General features: G+C 48.4%; 1 protein-coding gene across 3 annotated transcripts in view; it reads right to left on the bottom strand.

Moving 5' to 3' along the window:
- SMC6 (structural maintenance of chromosomes 6) overlaps nt 1–19,801 on the bottom strand; it is a 918,345-nt gene that overhangs the window by 139,177 nt on the left and 759,367 nt on the right. The window lies entirely within an intron of this gene.

The raw sequence follows: 19,801 nt of genomic DNA, 5'->3' as shown, positions 1-19,801 counted from the left end.
ACTAATCTTGTATATACAGGAGATATGCATGAAGTGTAAGAATGTCAGATGTGTTGATCTCTCCCAGTATTCAAGACAAATAAGAATTAAAATACCACTATTTAATTTCTTTTCTAGCGCTACTCACCCCAACACAGGGTGTTTGAGACCTTTACATCACACTTAAACATTACACATTGACAATAAATGATATAAGTGTGTAAATCAACGCACATATATAAGACAGTGAGGGTTACAAGGTGTAAAGGTCACATGTTCTTTATAGTTCACTCTGCTATATTAGAAGGAATACAATTTATGAACTGCAAGTAACAAAATGATCTCTCTGTTAAAAGCAGTAACCCACTTACCTAGCTACATAAAATAAAAATCTGCCAGATGCATGCAGGTGACATATTAACCCTCCATGCCAATTTGATTTAAAAGTGGGATTAAACAAAACACAGATCTGTCCAGCAAATGCATTCACCTCCAGAGTTAACTTACCATTATTATTATTCCCAGAAATTTACTGGGCACACAAAGATCTCCGCAGGAGGTGCCTTAACACCATAAGATATTTTAAAATGCAGACTTTGCAACCAAATAAGCAGAACAGATCTACTACCATGTTTCTCATGATAGCCAATTTGTTTGGGGCAGGGTTTAAAAATAAATAAATGCATTAGTTGAGGCCCAGATTTTGCGTTGGGGTTGCTCCACTTTTTTAGCACAGCCCGACACAAAATCTAATTTGTTAAACCTCGTAATGCGCTTAAATGTACTCATGCTAAACCTGCTAAACATATGTGTGATATCACTTCTTGTGAGGTCACTTCCTGCAATGTCATTAGTAATGACGTTATGTGCTGTGACGTCACGTGCCACAATGTCAATAGCATACTGTCTAAATTGGTTAGTCTCCCCCCCCCCCCCCCGCTGCTCTGCGAGGCATGCTGTTTTGGAGTATGCACTTGAAGCCCAGCCCACTCTCCACCCATATTTGTCATTGGCTTGTGTCATTGTCCTTCGTAAATGCTGGCTTCTGATTCGTAAATAGGCGTGTTAGTCCCTCCTTAGTACCGCCTTGTCTTCATTTTGAACCTCCCATGGTGACTGGCCCTTTTACTTCGGCTGTTACACTGTACATGTTAATTAGTCTGTAGGCACTATTTTCTTTATTGAGTTTCTCTTACTGCAGGCAGAACATGCGCTGCTTCAGATGGAACCGCTTGTGTTTTTTAAACAGCACAGCCACGCTTTATCTTATCTGATGGGTTTTTTAATTTACAACATGGGCGCCCGCTTTCCCCTTAACATGGGCGCCCGCTTTCAATAACCCCGGCGTCCGCTTTTAATAAACCGGGCGCCTGCTTCCAATCACACGTGCACCCACTTTCACTTTAACACGGGCTACGCTTTCAGTGTCCGCTTTCACTTTAACCTGAGCGCCCGGCATGAATCCCCCACCCACCCCGTCCCAGCCTAATCTCGCACCGTCACCCTCGTGTCTGTTTCTCCCTCCCACTACCAACCAGACCTAAAGCCCAGCCTCGTCCACGAGACCGTCTACGTTGCCGCTGTCCTTGCTTGTTTATGACTTTGCACGTCAGGCGCTTACTGCTGCATTTAGTGTTTAAATATTTACATCTTCTTAACTAGGTTTCCTGGGCCATACATACTAGCTGTTCTTGCCGTCTTTTGGACCTGAACGGGGGGTTTCTCTGCAGTGGGAGGGGCTTCTGTCCAAAGGCTATTTTATAGAGGCTACATGACCATCGCAGTGTCAAGGCCACATCTCGGCGAGCGCACGTAAGAAGGAACGAAGAAAACGTCACCGGCCGTCCGCCGCGCGGCCAGGAACTACACAACCCAGAATGCCTAGCGCGTCACGCTCGACGTCGCGAGAAGACGCTTAAAGCAGGAAGTCGAGTCCCGGGACGCTGTCGGAAATTCACAGCTCCGAGGTACTGTCGTCCGCTGCAGTTCCAGTTCTCGTACTCCTGGTCTGGTAAGGGTGCTGCACCACATCTTGTCCTTGTGCCAACCTCCGTTGGTGAGCGGCTGCTCGTGCGGAGGCTGGCGTTCCTTGGTGTACATTTCTAATCGCACTCTGGATTTGATCGGCCTGCATTGTCGGCCGGCGGGGGTGCATTGCCTCTATACGTCCTAGGGGCGTCTCACCTGTACCGAGTTCTTTTAAGTTGCTCTGGTCTTATCATAGTCCGTGTAAGAGTCATTACACGGGGTACAAACACTGCCACGGTTGTCAGGATCACAGACGGTGAAGCTACAAAGAAAAGTAGCAATCGAGGGGATGAGCTAAGTGACTGAATGCATGAGGCTTGCTGTGTATGTGACGTAACAGAGTCACAGTATTGTTTAATGGTAATATCTCTGGCTCTATCTTTAACAGGGGTTGGCATGAGTGGTAGAAGTCTACGCTCTATCCCTGTGATGAACGGTGGAGTCTAGAGAAGGGTAGGTGCTGGGCCAGAATTCAGTGCCTGAGTATAACGAGAGGGGGGATCGTGCATGCATGATTGATTGTTATTTCTCTCGTTCCTGCAGAATTACCCAAAACAAGTTCGCCCTCACAGAAGTCACCCCCTCCACTATTGTTTCTATCGCAATCACTACATGGATGATTCTTTTCTTTACAGGTACAGGGGATTCCGTACCGGGCTTGGCCTAGAGGCCTGGCTTTCGTTTAATATGTGTTTCTGAAAGGCGATGTTTACCATTGTATGTTCTATTTCTTCTAATTTCAGATCTCCCTCCCTGCTGTTCCCTTCCTTTCCATCCCCCACTAGATCCTTCCGATGACCTGTGCCATCACGGCTTGTAGGCTTGGTTAGATCAAGAGGTGGACCTCTCATCAAACCGATCCTGAGGACTGGTCAGCGTTACACACAGTTCAGTTGATGACCGGCTGTGCTTTACACCATGTTTCATAATTGTGAGAGGGAAACTAAGAATCAGGAGGGGGCTGCGAGGGTCGCTTCAATAAGCCAATAAAGGAGAGAATGCAGTGAATAGCGTTTACGGGCCTCATTAACTGGTCAAAGAAATTAAACCCTAATTAGAATAATAATAACTTATAGATGCTGCCTGTCCTCAGCGTAGCCCTTTTTAAATACATGCAGTTAGTGACTGGGCCTCGCTGCTTCCACAGACCGGGTTCAAGGATGGCTGCTTCAAACTGATTCTTGTTAAAAGCTCGCACCACCTTCCAGACTGGAATTGGAAGAATAGATTTCACTTGCTCTTCATTTCACGTCACAATTAAAGGTGCGATAAACAAATCAGATTTTGTGGCTACTTACCGTTTAAAAAAAAATAAAAAAGATGTCTGTTAAATTATTGCCACAAACCATGCATCACTCTCGAGGTGGAGCCATCATGCGTCTCTGTGCCTGAACTGCCCTTTTTAGGGTTGAGCGTGAGCCAGCGCACAGGCGCTGCTCTGCGAAGAGCTGTGGTAGTTCAGTGCGGAGAGAAGCTTTGCCCACTCCCCTGCCCTTATTTTTCATTTGCTTGTGTGTTTGTCCTTTGTAAATGTTGTCTTCTGATTCATTATGAGGCTTGTTAGTCCCTCCTTAGTATAGCCATGTCATCATTTGTATCCTCTCATGGCTACTGGCCCCTTCACTTGGTTGTTACACAGGGCGTGTACTATTTCCTTTATTAAAAGTCTGACATTCAGCTCATCAAATCCATTGCATTCTGTTGCAGCCTCACTGCCAAGAAGGCAGCAGTATGCAGGTAACAGCGAGGAGCTGGGTGGGGTGGTTAGGGGGAATCTGTGTACTAGTGTGTGAATGTGACTGTGCTTGTCTGAATGAGTGTGTGTCTGTCTAGGTGTAGAGGTGTATTGATTATTTGATGAACTGGGTCATGGGATGTCGAGTTGCTTTGGGAATTTTAGGATATGCTTATGCTTGGGGTTTGATAGTATATTCCCGTTGTATTTATCTATTGCGCTTACTGAAATAAAAAGCTTGTAAAACTGAGGCCTGGACTCATGTCCTTACAACAGTTTTCTTTTCGACTTATGACATTTGTTAAAGTGGCAGAATTCATCAGGTTGGAACACAATTCTCATCTCAAACTTGCAAAATAATTTATGTAACTGACCGCCCATAAAAATGTTTGTCTGTTTTTACAATTAGATTTCTATTTATACGTATTGATTCACATTGTATACGAGAGGACATGTATTTTAATCATATTGGTTTTCGCCATAGATATCACAGATGCAACATCAAATCAATTTTTAGTCACATAAACATAAGTTTCGTATGCACACTTCTTACTTTAAATTTACACATTGACGCCATCTTGTAGTAAGCTTTACGACTGTCATTTTTATATTCCAAATTGATTTGGTTTCTTAATACGACCCATTCACACGCCAGTTACTATAGACATCACGTTTTTGTAACTATGTGTCTTCTTTCAAAAATAGCAGCATCAGACTATAAAGATGCAGCAACGTATAGGTCTGCTGACAATTCAGAAAATCCATTTACTTTCATATATCTGTAACAATGCTTTTGGGCTATTATCTGAAAAGACAGGAACTGTCATTAGACTGGCTTATTATACAATCAGAAACCTACAACCGATCTACCTAAACTAAACCACTCAGTACCAATTAGGACATGCACCCAATGCATGCAGAGATCTGTCACATGCGTCTGGCATCTTGGATGATATTTGGAGGTCAAGATTTTACCCACTACCATCACCAATACCACCACCACCAATACCACCACCACCAATACCAGTAGCACCACCACCAATACGAGTACCACCACCAATACCACCACCACTAATACCAGTATCACCATCACCAATACCAGTATCACCATCACCAATACCAGTATCACCACCACCAATACCAGTACCACCACCACCAATACCAGTACCACCACCACCAATACCAGTACCACCACCGATACCAGTACCACCGATACCAGTACCACCGATACCAGTACCACCGATACCAGTACCACCACCACCAATACCAATAGCAATACCAATACCACCACTGTTAGAAATGGGATTTCTGGTTGGCTAGGGCATGCGCCTAAGCCATACAGAAACCCCCACTCTAGTCAGGGCAAGGGAGTTACACACCGAAGATAACCCCTGCTCATTCCCTTGGTAGCTTGGCACGAGCAGTCAGGCTTATCCCAGAGGCAATGTGTAAAGCATTTGCTTAACACACACACACAGCAGAAACAAACTAGGCACACCACAAAAAGAACTCCGCACAAGGTTATATACAAAAAATAGCCTTTGTATTATCCAAAACACATTAGAATTATCATCACACATATATACTGTGCCAACTGGCACTAGGCAATATTTCCAGGGGATTATATACACATGACAGGGCCAATTGGGCCACTGTCACAACCTTTAGAAAGTACTAATAACACATGTAAACCACAACCAGAAACTACTGGTATAATAATGACTTTAGCATTAGCAACATAAACACATTAGCATAGGTATCATGGGCATAAATACATTATGCATAAAATCACTTTAGATTAGGCCTTAAAATCATAAGCATAATCGTGAGGCATCACATTGGGCCTAAAACACAGTATGCACAAATCACATTACTCATAAAATACCTTATGCACTAATCCTGGTGCATAAAACCCTGAAATGACCCCCAGGCCAATCGGCCTTCCTATGGGGCTCAAATGCCCCATGTCCCAAGTGTCAGGGCGTAGCTGCAAATGCAGAGAAGCAAAGTGCGCAAGGAGCTGGGGCAGAGGAGTGTATCTCACTCCTTTACTTCAAGAAACAAAATGCCCCCAAAGGAAAACTGGCACTAACTGTGCCTCCGGGGTCCCCACTGGGACTCTACAACACAAATGGCCCCCAACGTTGCAGCTGCCCTCTGTCCTGCACGGCAGCTGTGCAAATTAGCTCCGGCACCCCTCTGCCTTGGGAGCTCCCCCGGGGACGACTCCTGGTGCTCTCGCGGTGCACCAACAATGCTCCAGGTACCGGCAATGTGCCTCGGGGAGCATCGGCAATACACAGTGTGAGCCCGACTCACCGGGCTCTCTGGTGGACTCCTGGCAGGGCACGGCAGTACGAGACACAGAGCTTAGTCTCTGTGACGACGTCCCCTCCGCCTCTTCCTCTGGCACGCCAGTCCACGGCACGGGCCTCCACCGGCACACGGGGGCCCTGCACTCGGCTCTTCTTGTCCGTCACCGCGTGGCTCTCCCCAGCTCACGGGAGCCCCGCTCAGTCGGACACCGGCTTCTTCTTCGGTCGCGCTGAAATTGGCCGGCCGCTTAGCTCTTCCCACAACCAGGCAGTTGTGCCTGACTTCCAGGTTGCGCTGGCAGCGGCCCAGTGGCACCTGTTCTCTGCGGCTTCTTAGTACGGGGTGGGCTCCCGCCAAGAATATCGTCTCAGATGCGGCTGCAATTGCGGGGTGGGCTCCTGCTCAATAAACAGCCCAAGCAGGGTGGGCTCCCACTATTAAGGGCACATCACAATGCGGGGTGGGCTCCCGCCAAGAATATAGTCTCCGATGCGGCTGCAATTGCAGGGTGGCCTTCCGCTCAATAAACAGCCAAAAGTGGGGTGGGCACCTGCTCCTCACGCTGTGCAGGGGAATCCCCACGCTGGGATTCCCTCCGGACGCTCTGGCAGCCGAGCGCTGCAGAGCACACCCGCTCCTCTCTTTCCTTTGGCAGTCAAAGGATAGCGCTCATGAGGCACTAAAGTCCAAAGTCCAGGGGGGCAAAGGCTGGGCCCAGGCAGGCCAGCACACAGGGCCCTCCAGTAGGGAGGCAGTCCCTCGTGGCTGTTCCTCCTGGAGCCCAGCAGCAGCATCAGTCCTCTGGAAGCCCAAAAGCACAACATTTTCATAGGGTCTCAGCCCCTATATTTATATCACATATTTGCTTTGTCTGCCCTGGCACTGGGCTTGGGGGAACTAGCCTAAACTGGTTCTGGGGGGTTTTGGAGCACTTTGTGACAAGGCTCCTCTTCCCCTTTGTCAGGTGGGGGCTCGTCATCAGACACACCACAGGACGGCAGAGCCAGCATTCACACAGGCAGGCACAGCCCTATTCAGGGTCAGGAGACTACTCCTCCCACTACTCCAAATGCAGATGCCCTATTCAGCCCAGCGCTGACTCACCCTGCCCCTCCTGGAGCCACACACACCTCACCAGCCCCTGTCACTCAAAAGACAGACATGCAATCTACATCAGGCAGGCAGACACATAGCACACAGAAATGCCAACTTCTAAAAGTGGCATTTCTAAAATAGTCATAATAAATCTGCGCACACCATTGCGTAGCATTTATTATCTCTATTCCAAATATACCAAACTTGACCACGCTGCTCCTCTCATATCAGGAATTACCACTGAAACACTTATCAGGGAATCCCCAATGCATTCCTATGGGAGGGCAGCCTCACAGTAGTGAGAAACCAAAATGGCTGCTTGTCACTACCAGGACATGTCCAACACTTAATGTACATGTCCTACCTTTTACCTACAATGCACCCTGCCCAGAGGGCTAGCTTGGGCCTACCTTAGGGGTGACTGACAGGTAGTAAAAGGGGGGTCACAGACATGACACACACTTTAGGTGCCACGCCACATCGGCAGTAACACTGCGCGCACAGGCTCTGAAAAGGCAGAGGCCTGAGACAGGTTTGAAATGCTACTTTGGTGGGTTGCGCAATCAGCGCTGCAAGCCCACCAGTAGCATTTAATTTACCAGCCCTGGGTATATGAGATACCACTTTACAAGGGACTGACAGGTAAAGTAAATAAGCCAAACAGGTGTAGACCAATATTTATTACCATATTTAACACAGAGAGCATACGCACTTTACACTGGACAGCAGTGCTAAAGTGCCCAGAGTCCTAAAACCATCAACACCATGTCAGAAAAAAGGCTAGGAGAAAGGCAAAAAGTTTAAGGATGACCCTGCAAAAAGGGCAAAGTCCAACAACCACCAATAGCAATACCAATACCGCCACCACCAATACCAATACTGCCACCACCGACACCAATACCACCACTACCAATACTATTACCACCACCTCAGCGCCTCTGGCTCACTAGTAATAGCAGGGGCACTGTATGAGGCCGTAACTGCAGCCGAGACCATTCCTTCCTCCCTCCCTTCATACCTGCCATAAAGCACAACCCTGCACCAGGAGGTGAAGCCAGGGCCATTCTACAGCTGGAGTGTTTTTTATTAGGCCAAAGATTGCAATGACATTACACAATGCTACACTGCACACTCGAATCACAGAGAGGGTGGGAAATAGCCCCCTTCCCAGTCTTCCTCCTTATCCATGACAGTGTAATCAGAGAGCGAAAGGTGTTGGAGCGCTTTGTTAGTGTTTATAGCTCAGATTATATGTAGCTCTCACTTCACACTTTGTGTCTGTGTAATTTACAACATCTTTTTCACTGCACTATTTATCACTACTTTGAAGATGTCGTAGGCCGGTCTCTTTCTCTGATATTTACACTCTAACAAGCGGTCAAGAAGGCCCTTTATTGCAATGCTCTAGTTCTCGCATTTGCGAGAGTTTAAGCTATTAGCATTGTAAACGACAATGCCTTTTAATTTATGTTTTAAAACCCAAAACATAAATAAAAGGCATTGTCATTTACAATGCCAATAGCTCAAACTCGTGTGAATGCAAGACCTATTGCATTGCAAATGCTTGTTTTTTTAGTCAGCCACACTTTTTATGGCAGTACTTTTAAAAACAAAAATAACATTAGGAAAAGGGAAATTTCAAGTCTTAGAATGCAAAGTGTCATTTTGTATATATATATATATATATAACACAGGGCAGTCACAGAACTCCCACGTATTCCAAGTCCGGGCAGGAGTAGCCGAACAACGGCTGATTTTGGGCACTGTAGGACTTGTAGTCCTGATGTTCTAATGGAATAAATAGCACTGCAGTTCCCAGAATGGTAAGCATATCAATGGGTGCTTGGGCAGGGGCGGAAGGACCTTGCGAGCATTGTTAAGCCCGACATTTGTCGAGCGGCAGGTGCGAATAAAGTTGCCAGATGGCTTCATGTGGTCATGTCAGGGACACCGTTTGCTAGGCCTGGGATTTACGTTTAATTGGCGTATCCTGCGAGTTTTAGCCTTTGTTCCGCTGGTTCACTTGCAATGAATTAACAGCTAAAAAAAAGATTTCTAAAAGGAACTCCAAGACTGGAACTCTGTACCATCTGGTTACCTTGGGTAATAAGACTGGACTGCCTCGACTACAAACACACTTCTCTCACACTTCCCAGGTTCAGGCGTCAGTAGCCCATCAAGTGTGGGTGGAATTAGCGTCCTGGAACTTGCAAACAGACAAGATTGCTCTTTTCACAATATTTCCAACCTGGAGAAGGCATATGACACCGCTACGCGGACCTGTGGACAGTTCTGAAAGCTTATAGTGTCTCAGCCCCAATGTTACCTCCTATTAAATTATAATACCGAGAACCCATTACTGCGGTCTGCATTAAGGGGTCATTAATACTCCCCTTTCCCATAGAAGGCAGCATTCAACAAGACTCTCACTCAGCTTAGTGTATGCACGGATGACACTACTGACTCTGACACTGCCCTCCTTCAGGGGCTTCACGAAGGTGGCATTTGTTAATACCTATAAGAGAACCAGTTACATTTACACGTGATCACATTCATGTTTTTTCAATACCTCAAAAATACACACCACATAAAGGCACTCTGTTGTCACATAGCAACAAACCATATAAATAAATTCCACACCATGCCACATAATTCCAATCAGCATAATTCCACTCATCGCCACAGTTCTACACCACAAAATTCAAACTCCACACATTTCCATTCTACACTACATGATTTGACACCAAACCATATAATTCAACACAATTACACAACACACCACACCACAAAATTCCACAACATGCCACACAATTTAGCAGCCACATAATTACGCTCCACTACATACTACTCCACAACACAAAATACCATTCCACATAATTCCACTCCATGAGGCACAATCCCACGATTCATCATTCCACTACACTCAATACCACATATTTACTATCCGCATAATTCTACTGCGCACCATGCCACATAATTCAACTGCACAAATCCACTCCACACCACACAGTTCCTCACCATGCAATTCCACACTAACAATTCCAATCCAACCCGCATAATTCCACACCATACCACATACATCCACTCCATAACACATGGGTGAAAGACATTGTCATTTACAACGCCAATAGCTTTAACTTTCGAAAAAGCGAGACCTATTGGCTTTGCCAATGCATGTTTAGGACCTGTACCCTTGGACACGACTGCGGGCAGCACTGCCTCCGATGAGGCCACGTGCCGGTGCGCACTGCCTCCGCCTCGCCGAGACTCCGAACTGAAATAACTCATTTCAAGGGCACGCAATCAAGCAGCGGCTTTAATTACCGTGCTGCAGTAGAGCTAATTAGCATATGTGCTAATGACAACCACCAGTCACAGGGGCTCCCAGTCTACCAACAAAACTATTATTCAGGACTGTAAGTGAGCAGCACAGTGTTACGAGCGTCTCTGCGGCTAGAACTGCTGCAAGATGCTGCCCCTCCCCCACGCGGGCCAAAGGGGGCTCTGCTGAGGACATCCCTTACACCGCCATGACACCTGGTGGTACCGGCGAGGCGCCTGCCAATCTAATGCCTCGTCCTATGGAGGGCAGGGAACGAATCGGCACGATATACAACTGATAACACATTACTCTAACATACACGAGCATAGAATAAGGGTAGGCACAACGTGAATATGCTCGCACAAAGCATGAATGCGCTGTTCAGCACAGTTAATAATGGGCACATTATGCGGTGTGTTTCTTCTATATACAGGATTGTGCAGCACAGTCCGGCTTGTGCACCTTGCCATGATGTGTATGCACTCACACACGCACACAACGGTGTGGCACGGAAGACGTGACCAGGCATGGAGAGGGCACACAGCAGTGTTCAGTGTATGTTCTTGGTTACTCTGCGATATTTCATCAACTATTGTTAATATTGATTTTCCTCAGCATTGGAATCGTTGTCTTTAGTGTGTGTGTTGAGGACAACACTGCGTTCACTGCAACACACGAGGCCACGGATTGCCGCCACGGTTCCACGCTCGCCTTGCGGCTGTCAGGTGCAGTGCACCGCGCCTTGCTGCTGGTTAAAAGTAAGGTGTTTCCCGCCTCAAAAAACTGCTGTATCACTCTCGATGTATTCTATATCTAACTCCATCGAACGGAACGACAAACACGTATAGAGAGTGACTTCATGAAACCAGACGTGTTGCACGTGTACAGGGTTGAAGAGGGCGCAATATAACTGACACGCATGCGCAATGCAATAGGTCTCGCATTTGCGAGACTTTACGCTGTTGGCATTGCAAATGACAAGGCCATTTATTTATGTGTTTTGAAAACCAACAGATGAATAAAAGGCATTGTCATTTACAATGCCAACAGCGTAAACTCTCGCAAATGCGAGGCCTATTGCATTGCACATGCTTGTTAATAAATATTTTTGTCTCCTGGATGTCCGAGCCTCTTGCTGCCTCACTCACGCACACTGAAAGGGAGCGAGTGGTGGAGGGGAATGCTGTGGCCACTTAAGGAATCTGTTTAGGGTCTTTAGATTTCGGTGGTGTGACAACACTAGTGGGTTTTCACATATTTTTTGTAAATAATATTTGAATGAAATGCCATTACTGTATTGCTTATTGCATTTCTTGTTGTTACTTTTCCAATATAAAATAGAAGGACCCTTGACTAAAACGTTTGTGAGCTGAAGGAGATTTTTCTGGTGTTCAATGCGGTTTTGCCCTTTGTGACTAGTGACTAGTGTGGTGATAGGCTCCCAGTGCACACGCATTCAACCCCTTGGCACTTTTAGGAGCTGTTGATTCAAGCTTCATGCATGAACGCTTTCCCTGAAAGGCCATCCTGGATTTACCCCCAGGTAATGTCGGTGCTTTTTGGGTAGATATCCCAGGGCACAAGTAGTACGCAGAGGGCAGGGCACCCAGTTTCTGGCTGATGTCATTCACTTGGATCTGGGTTGGTTGGAGAGGGTCCTTTAAATCCACCGGTCTAGCTCACTTTATTGATGGCAAATAATTGCATTTTACATTTCACTTTATTTTTTTCGCTTCACTTAACGCAAATGTGCAGATCTGGCAGAAAAAAATCAGTCTTACTAATGCCGTGAATGCATAAGACATTTTACAGGATAGAACAAACACTGCTTTACTAATTTACCGAACCGTTAACAAAGTTTTCTTTTGATTGCCAACAGTGGGGTAAGAATCCAGGTCTGTGGGAGCAAGGTCAAATAGAGATACAATTGAATATGGTAATAGCAGCTATTTATTGAATTGTAAGGCAGGACTTATTTTATCTACTATCATGCTAGGAAGAAAACGAGAAGTAAATATTTAAGCAATTTGTAACAGTGCTTTAAATGGGCAGGTACTGTCCGGTACTCAGTACTTGCACTTTCTTAATTTGAAAGGGAGAGTACATACACTTCTCAGCACTGCTGCGGTACCTTTAATGGGAGAGAAGCGGCATTCCACAGGAGCAAACAGGTACTCTAAACAGTGAGTACCTGCCCCTCTATATTTCCATTTAAAGCGCTGGTTTATAACAAAAAGCTGAATGGAGGTACCCATACTTAAGAGGGTAGATTAGAATTAAGAACAGATATATATGGCTCAATACAAATTTCCCACCTATCATAAAAAAATGACGTCATGTATTGTTCTGCTTGCCCGCCCCCTCGACCCCCAACATAAAAAGCTGCAGCATGCAGGAGGGCTGTTGCTATTTCTACTCATCTCTCCGTCCTGATTACAGCAAACATATTTCGCCATTATGTCTATGAAGCTACGTGAAGCTGACCCTCACGTTTGCCCTCTCATGGCAGAACGAATCAAGAAGCATGGCTTGAAACCTGTTATTGTTTCACTGCATCAGTTGGTGACTGAGTCATTAGCAAGGTCTTAGTGTATGTGATTTACTTCCTTTGTTTCCCATACGCTGCTGTGCATCATGGGAGGGATTGGTCGATGAACATTAAAAATCACCTGGGCTCCTGGACGTGCTTTGAGTGTTGCTGCTCTTAGGTGACACCTAGGCAAAGGCTCTCTCTTCCAGTCACAATGACCAGGGCAGACGGTGAGTAGGGCGGAGCCGAGTCCTAGTGTCGCACTCTAGTTTACGCACCCTTGGTCACGCCTCTCGGGTTTTGGTGAGAGCAATTTATTACTTTTATGCCGATGACTCTCCAACACTTCCTCGGATGTTCGAGGACAAGAGTTAGAATGGTAAATCACCGTATTCTCCAATATTTGGGAGTGTTTGTTTTTAATATTTGGGAGTGTTTGTTTTTAACTCCAAGTTACAGGTGAAGTCAGGGCACAAGTCCAAAAAAATAGAAGTGGGAGGGCCTGACCATGTCAGGCAGTATGCAAGTGACTGACATCATGACTCGTGCTATCAAAGCACATGACGTCACGAAGCGTGACATTCCACGTGGCATCACTGGAAGTGATGATCTGATAAGTGTATGTTATAACATATGCCAACTGAAAATGCAATAAAATATGTTTTTTGAACACAGAGATCCTTTTGTTACTTGCAGTTAATACATTGTAATCCTTCTAGTAGACCACAGTGAGCTACGAAGTGTATTTGACTCCTGCACCTTGTAACCCGGACTGTCTCATGTAGCACATCTTGTACATTAATTTCAACACTTACATGATTTATTTGGAATAGATAAAGTGTATTGTTAGAAATGGGATTTCTGGTTGGCTAAGGCTTGCGCCAAAGCCAGGCAGAGACCACCACTCTAGTCAGGGCAAGGGAGTTACACGCCAAAGATAACCCCTGCTCACCCCCTTGGTATCTTGGCACGAGCAGTCAGGCTTATCCCGGAGGCAATGTGTAAAGCGTTTGCACACAGCAACAACATACCAGGCACACCACAAAAGGAACTCCACACAAGGTTATATCAAAAATAGCCTTTGTATTCTCTTAACACATTAGAATAGTAAACACATAATATACATTGTGCCACCTGGCACTAGGTCATATCTACAAGGGATTATTTACACCTGGCAGGGCCCACTGGACCACTGTCACAACCATCACAAAGCGAATTTATTAAAAGTAAGGCATATCACAAACGTACAACCAGTAATCACTGGTAACCCCTGTACTCAGCATCAGCCTGTAACATAAACCACATTATGCACAGTATCACATTAGGCGCCAAACACGCACGCCAACCTCATCAGTCGAACATATTAGACCCCAACCTCCTAAGCATCACTCACATTAGGGGTATACTCACAGTAGGAAATAATCTCACTGGCATAAACACATTACGTACATAATCTCATCCCCAAACGCATTTAGAGGCATAAATCATAGTAGAGTATGACATTTCCTAATAGCACATAAGTCACTGACCCCCCTGGCCAACTGGTCTTCTCAAAGGAGCTGAAACGCCCTGTGTCCAGAATGTCAGGGCTGCTGCCTATGCAGCGAAAAGCCAAAGTGTGCCATTGCGTTAGGGCAAAGGAGTGCATCTCACTCCTCTCTCAGAATATGCCCCCAAAGAACTGTGGCATAAACGTTGCAGGTGCCCACTACTTGCTGGGCAGCTGTGCATATCAAATGAGGGCCTGGGCTCTCACTGGGCCCTTGGGGTCCCCACTGGTACTCAGTATCATGGGAAAAGGGGCCAAAAACGTTGCAGCTGCCCGCTATCTGTTGGGGCAGATGGAAAAGAAAATCACATATGCACTGGCACCGGGGCGGGCACCGACAATGTGCCCCGACACACCCTCAACCACCGTATACTGAAAATGGCCCACTCGTTCGAGCGGCCGGCTACCAGACGGGGCTGCTCAGCATCTGTGCCTCCAACAGGCAGTAACACGAAGAGCTGTTACTCACCAGCTCTGTCTCCCTCGCGCTGAAGCCGTGTGCTTTTCGCCCGGGCACCCTCCTGGGACCCGGGACTTCCCTAGGCAACCGGAGGCACTCCCTCCTGACACCGGAGCAAAAGCAGGACTCTCCGTGGACGCTGGGTCGGGGCTTCCCACGCTAATGCGGAAGTCCTGCCCCAAGTCAGGCACCACGCTGCCTGACTTCCTCTCCGGCCGCGCTGCGATTGGCAGCCTCCGGCCGGTGCATTTCCACTCGGATCGGGCTGTGGTGGTGAAACGCGGGGTGGGCTCCCTCTTTAATTTAAAAGCATTGGCAGGGAGGGCACCTGTCAAAAAGGCACTATAACGCGGGATGGGCACAGCAAAATAAATAAAAGAAAAATGCGGCATCAAAGCGGGGTGGGCACCCGCAAAAGTAAGGAAAAACGCAGGGTGGGCACCCGCGGCTGTAGGCATCACGGGGTAATCCCTTCGATGGGGATTCAATCAATCAATCAATCATAGCATTTGTAAAGAGCACTACTTACCCGTAAGGGTCTCAAGGCGCTAAGGGGTGGGGAAGCTGCTACTGTTCGAAAAGCCAGGTCTTGGAGTTTTCTGAAGGTCAGTAGGTCTTGGGTCTGCCGTAGGCAGATGGGGAGGGTGTTCCATGTCTTGGGGGCGAGGTGGGAGAATGATCTGCTGCCGGCGGTCACTCTTCGGATGCGGGGGACAGTGGCGAGGTCGGCGGAGCGGAGCTGGCAGGTGGGGGTGTAAAGCTGAGTCTGCTGTTGAGGTACACTGGTCCGGTGTTGTGGAGTGCCTTGTTTGCGTGGTTGAGGAGCTTGAAGGTTATCCTCTTGTTGACGGGGAGCCAGTGCAGGTCTCTCAGGTGGGGTGTGATGTGGCTGCGGCAAGGGAAGTCGAGGACCAGGCGTGCGGAGGCGTGCTGGATGCGTTGGAGCCGTTTCAGGAGTTTGGCCAAGGCTCCTGCGTAGAGGGCGTTTCCGTAGTCTAGTCTGCTGCTGAGGGCCTGGGTGACCGTTCTTCTTGTTGCGGTGGGGATCCACTTGCAGATCCTGCGGAGCATGCAGAGGGTGTTGAAGCAGGAGGAAGAGAGGGCGTTGATCTGCTTTGTCATGGGGAGTGTGGAGTCGAGGATGACCCCTGGGTTGCGTGTGAGGTTGGTGGGTGTTGGAGCTGTTCCCAGTGCGGTCGGCCACCAGGTGTCGTCCCAGGCAGAGGGGGTGGATCTGAGGATGAGGACCTCCGTCTTGTCCGAGTTTAGCTTCAGTCGGCTGTTCCTCATCCAGTCAGCGACGGCCTTCATTCCTTCGTGGAGGTTGGTTTTGGAGGTGTGGGGGTCCTTGGTGAGGGAGAGGATCAGCTGGGTGTCATCGGTGTAGGAGATGATGTTGAGGTCGTGCAGTCGGGCGACGTGGGCGAGCGGTGCCATGTAGATGTTGAACAGCGTTGGGATGAGCCCTGGGGTACGCCGCAGATGATCTCGGTGGCTTCGGAGCGGAGGGGGGGGGGGGGGGGGAGGAGAGACGGACGCTCCGTGTTCTGCCGGAGAGGAAGGAGGTGGTCCAGTCCAGGGCCTTCTCTTGGATTCCGGCGTCGTGGAGGCGTGTTCGTAGTGTGCGGTGGCAGACCGTGTCGAAGGCGACTGACAGGTCCAGGAGGATTAGGGCCGCGGTTTCTCCATTGTCTACCAGGGTCCTGATGTCATCAGTGGTGGCGATGAGGGCAGTTTCAGTGCTGTGGTTGCTGCGGAATCCGGACTGGGACGTGTCCAGGATGCCGTTCTCCTCGAGGTAGCTGGTCAGTTGTTTGTTGACGGCCTTCTCGATGACCTTCGCCGGGAACGGGAGCAGGGAGATGGGTCGGAAGTTCTTGAGGTCCTTGGGGTCTGCCTTGGGTTTCTTGAGTAAGGCGTTGATCTCGGCGTGCTTCCAGCTCTCCGGGAACTTTGCTGTCTCGAAGGAGATGTTGATGGCTTTCCGGAGATGGGGTGCGATGGTGGTGCTGGCTTTGTTGAAGATGTGGTGTGGGCATGGGTCTGACGGGGATCGGGAGTGGACGGTGTTCATGATCTTGGTGGTGTCGTCGTCGTTGATGTTGGCCCAGGAGAGCAGGAGGTTGGTGCGGATGGTGGTCGTGGGGGCGGAGGTCTCAGTGGTTGCTGGGGTGGTCGTGTCGTTGAAGCTGTCGTGGATGTCTGCGATCTTGCGGAGGAAGAATGTGGTCAGCGAGTCGCACAGGTCTTGCGAAGGTGGGATGTCGTTGGTGTTGGAGCTGGGGTTGGAGAATTCCTTCACAATGTTGAAGAGCTCTTTGCTGTTGTGTGCGTTGTTGTCTAGGCAGTCTTTGATGAAGGAGGCCCTTTTGGCGGATCTGATGAGGTGGTGTCTGCGGGTGGCGTTCTTGTGGGCTGCGTAGCTTTCCGGTGTTCGTTCACAGAGCCAGTTCTTCTCTAGTTTTCAGCAGGTTTGCTTGGAGGCCTGGAGGTCTTCAGTGAACCATCTGGCTTTCTTGCTGGTGTGGCTGTTGGAGGGTTTCTTGAGTGGGGCTAGGGTGTTGGCGCAGTCGTCGATCCACTGTCTGAGGTTGCGGGCGTCGGTTGGGTCTGCGGGTGGGATCCGGGCAAGGGTCGTGGATAGCTGGTCTTCGGTGACTTTGCTCTAGCAGCGGCAAGGCAACTGTTGGGTGTGGTGGTGCGTGATGGGTTTCCGGAAGGTGAAGTGGATGCAACGGTGGTCGATCCAGTGGAGGTCGGTGGTGGGGTTGAAGGAGACGTGGGGGCTTGCGGAGAAGATGGGGTCAAGCGTGTGGCCGGTGGCGTCGGTGGGTGTTGTGACAAGTTGTCCGAGTCCGAGGTTGGCGAGGTTGTCGATCATGGTGGAAGAGTTGGAGTCGTTGTTGTTCTCGAGGTGGAAGTTCAGGTCCCCGAGGAGGATGTAGTCCGTGGAGGCGAGGGCGTATGTGCTGACGAAGTTGGCGATGGAGTCGCTGAACTGTGGTCGGGGTCCGGGTGGTCTGTAGACGATTCCCTCAGCAGCAACGCGCTGCCCAGTTCGGTGACGCTCCAGCGTCCCTCTCTTAAGGGGAAATTAAAGCACAGCGCTCCCCTTTCAGAATAATTTAAAATAAAAGCGCTCACAGGGCGCATGATGCAGCGCAAAGTCCTAAAGGATACAAAATGAAGTAAAAGGACCCAGGGGCCTAGCTGGGCCCAGGGAGCCAGTCCTCCTGTCAGGTCCTCCTGGGCCCCAGCAGCAGCACGCCCCACAGGTTTAGGACTAGGTTCAGAACAACATCATGGGGTCACAGCCCCTATATTTATACTAGCATTTCCCTTTGTGTCACAGCACAGGGCTTGGGGATACCAGTCAGAACTGGTTTAGGGGGGATTTGGAGCACTTGGCTTGCCAAGTCCCTCTTCCCCCTTGTCAGGTGGGGGCTCGCCATCAGACACATCACAGGGGGCGGAGCCAGCATTCACTAGGGAAGTATCATCCTATACAGAGTCAGGGGATTACCCCTCCCACCACTCTTCCCCCAGGTGTCCCATTCAGCTCAGCGCTGACTCACCCTGCCCCTCTTGGAGCCACCCACACCTCTCAGCTCCTGTCAATCACAAGCCAGACATGCAATTCGCATCAGGCAGGCAGACCCATAGCACACAGAAATGCCAACTTCTAAAAGTAGCATTTTCCCATCAGTCACCATAAATCTGCGCACACCATTTATCCTCATGAGTTCATACATACTCAACTCGACCCTGCACTCCTCTCATACCAGGAATTACCATGGACACACTTATCCCCCATGCATTCCTATGAGAGGGCGGCCAATCTTACAAATGTAACACAGAGAGCGCACGCACTTCGCACTGGACCACAGTGCTAAAATGCCCAGAGGCCTAAAACCACCAATAACAGGTCAGAGAAAATGCAAAAAGGTTAGGGGTGAACCTGCCAAAAAGCACCAAGTCCAACATGTATGTTATGTAAAGTGCTCTAACACTGCATTGGGAAGAGTAGTGCTATAAAAGAAATAAAACAGTGTTATTTAAACTGTTATTTGCTTAAATACTGAGACAGAGCAACCCATCTGACATTATTACAGTGCATGTACTTATATACAAGTAAAAAGCATGAATCTCTTAAGTACCTGTGTAGAGAGAACAAGCCGTGTGCTTTTGTTTTCTCCCTGGTGTATTTGCATTTGTGAGGTTCCAGGATGCCTCCAGTCCCTCATTCTATCTAAAGGAGGCCTGATGGCCCCTTAACTTCTGTCTTTATCGTTGCCCAGCTGGAGGTGGGGAAAAAAGCCCACTCCCCGCCTTCACGTTGCTGCTGGGAATCGAAAGCAGACAATGTTTAGGAGCTGATGAACGTGTCCCGGTGTTTCAAAATTACACTGGGACAAGTTCAAGATATTTCTGTGGGGGCCAACTTCTTAGCAGGGGGAACAGAGTCCACCCTGTGAAAAGAGTGAGTGGACGCCGTGTACCCACGTGTACCCCGTACTCGTGCCCTGGGTGAAGTATAGAAATACGAGCCCTTCCGTGAGCATAGCATAATGAATGACTGGACCGAAGTGAGCACAGCTGCTGTTTCTTTGGTGGATGCTGTTGGTATAGCAGGGTACACTTAATACCCTAAGCCACATTTACTCCAACATACAGGTTAGATGCTGGGGTCGGACGGCTGTTCTATTGTTACTTGAGCATTTTTATAACTGGGTTATTCTACCACTGGCGAGAAAGGAGTAGACATGCTGCTGGACACCGCTGGTGGT

Source organism: Triturus cristatus, chromosome 6, assembly GCF_964204655.1.
Source record: "Triturus cristatus chromosome 6, aTriCri1.1, whole genome shotgun sequence".
In the NCBI taxonomy this organism is placed as follows: domain Eukaryota; kingdom Metazoa; phylum Chordata; class Amphibia; order Caudata; family Salamandridae; genus Triturus; species Triturus cristatus.
The sequence above is the reverse complement of the archived record's forward strand: the minus strand, read 5'-3'. Positions and strand labels throughout refer to the sequence as shown.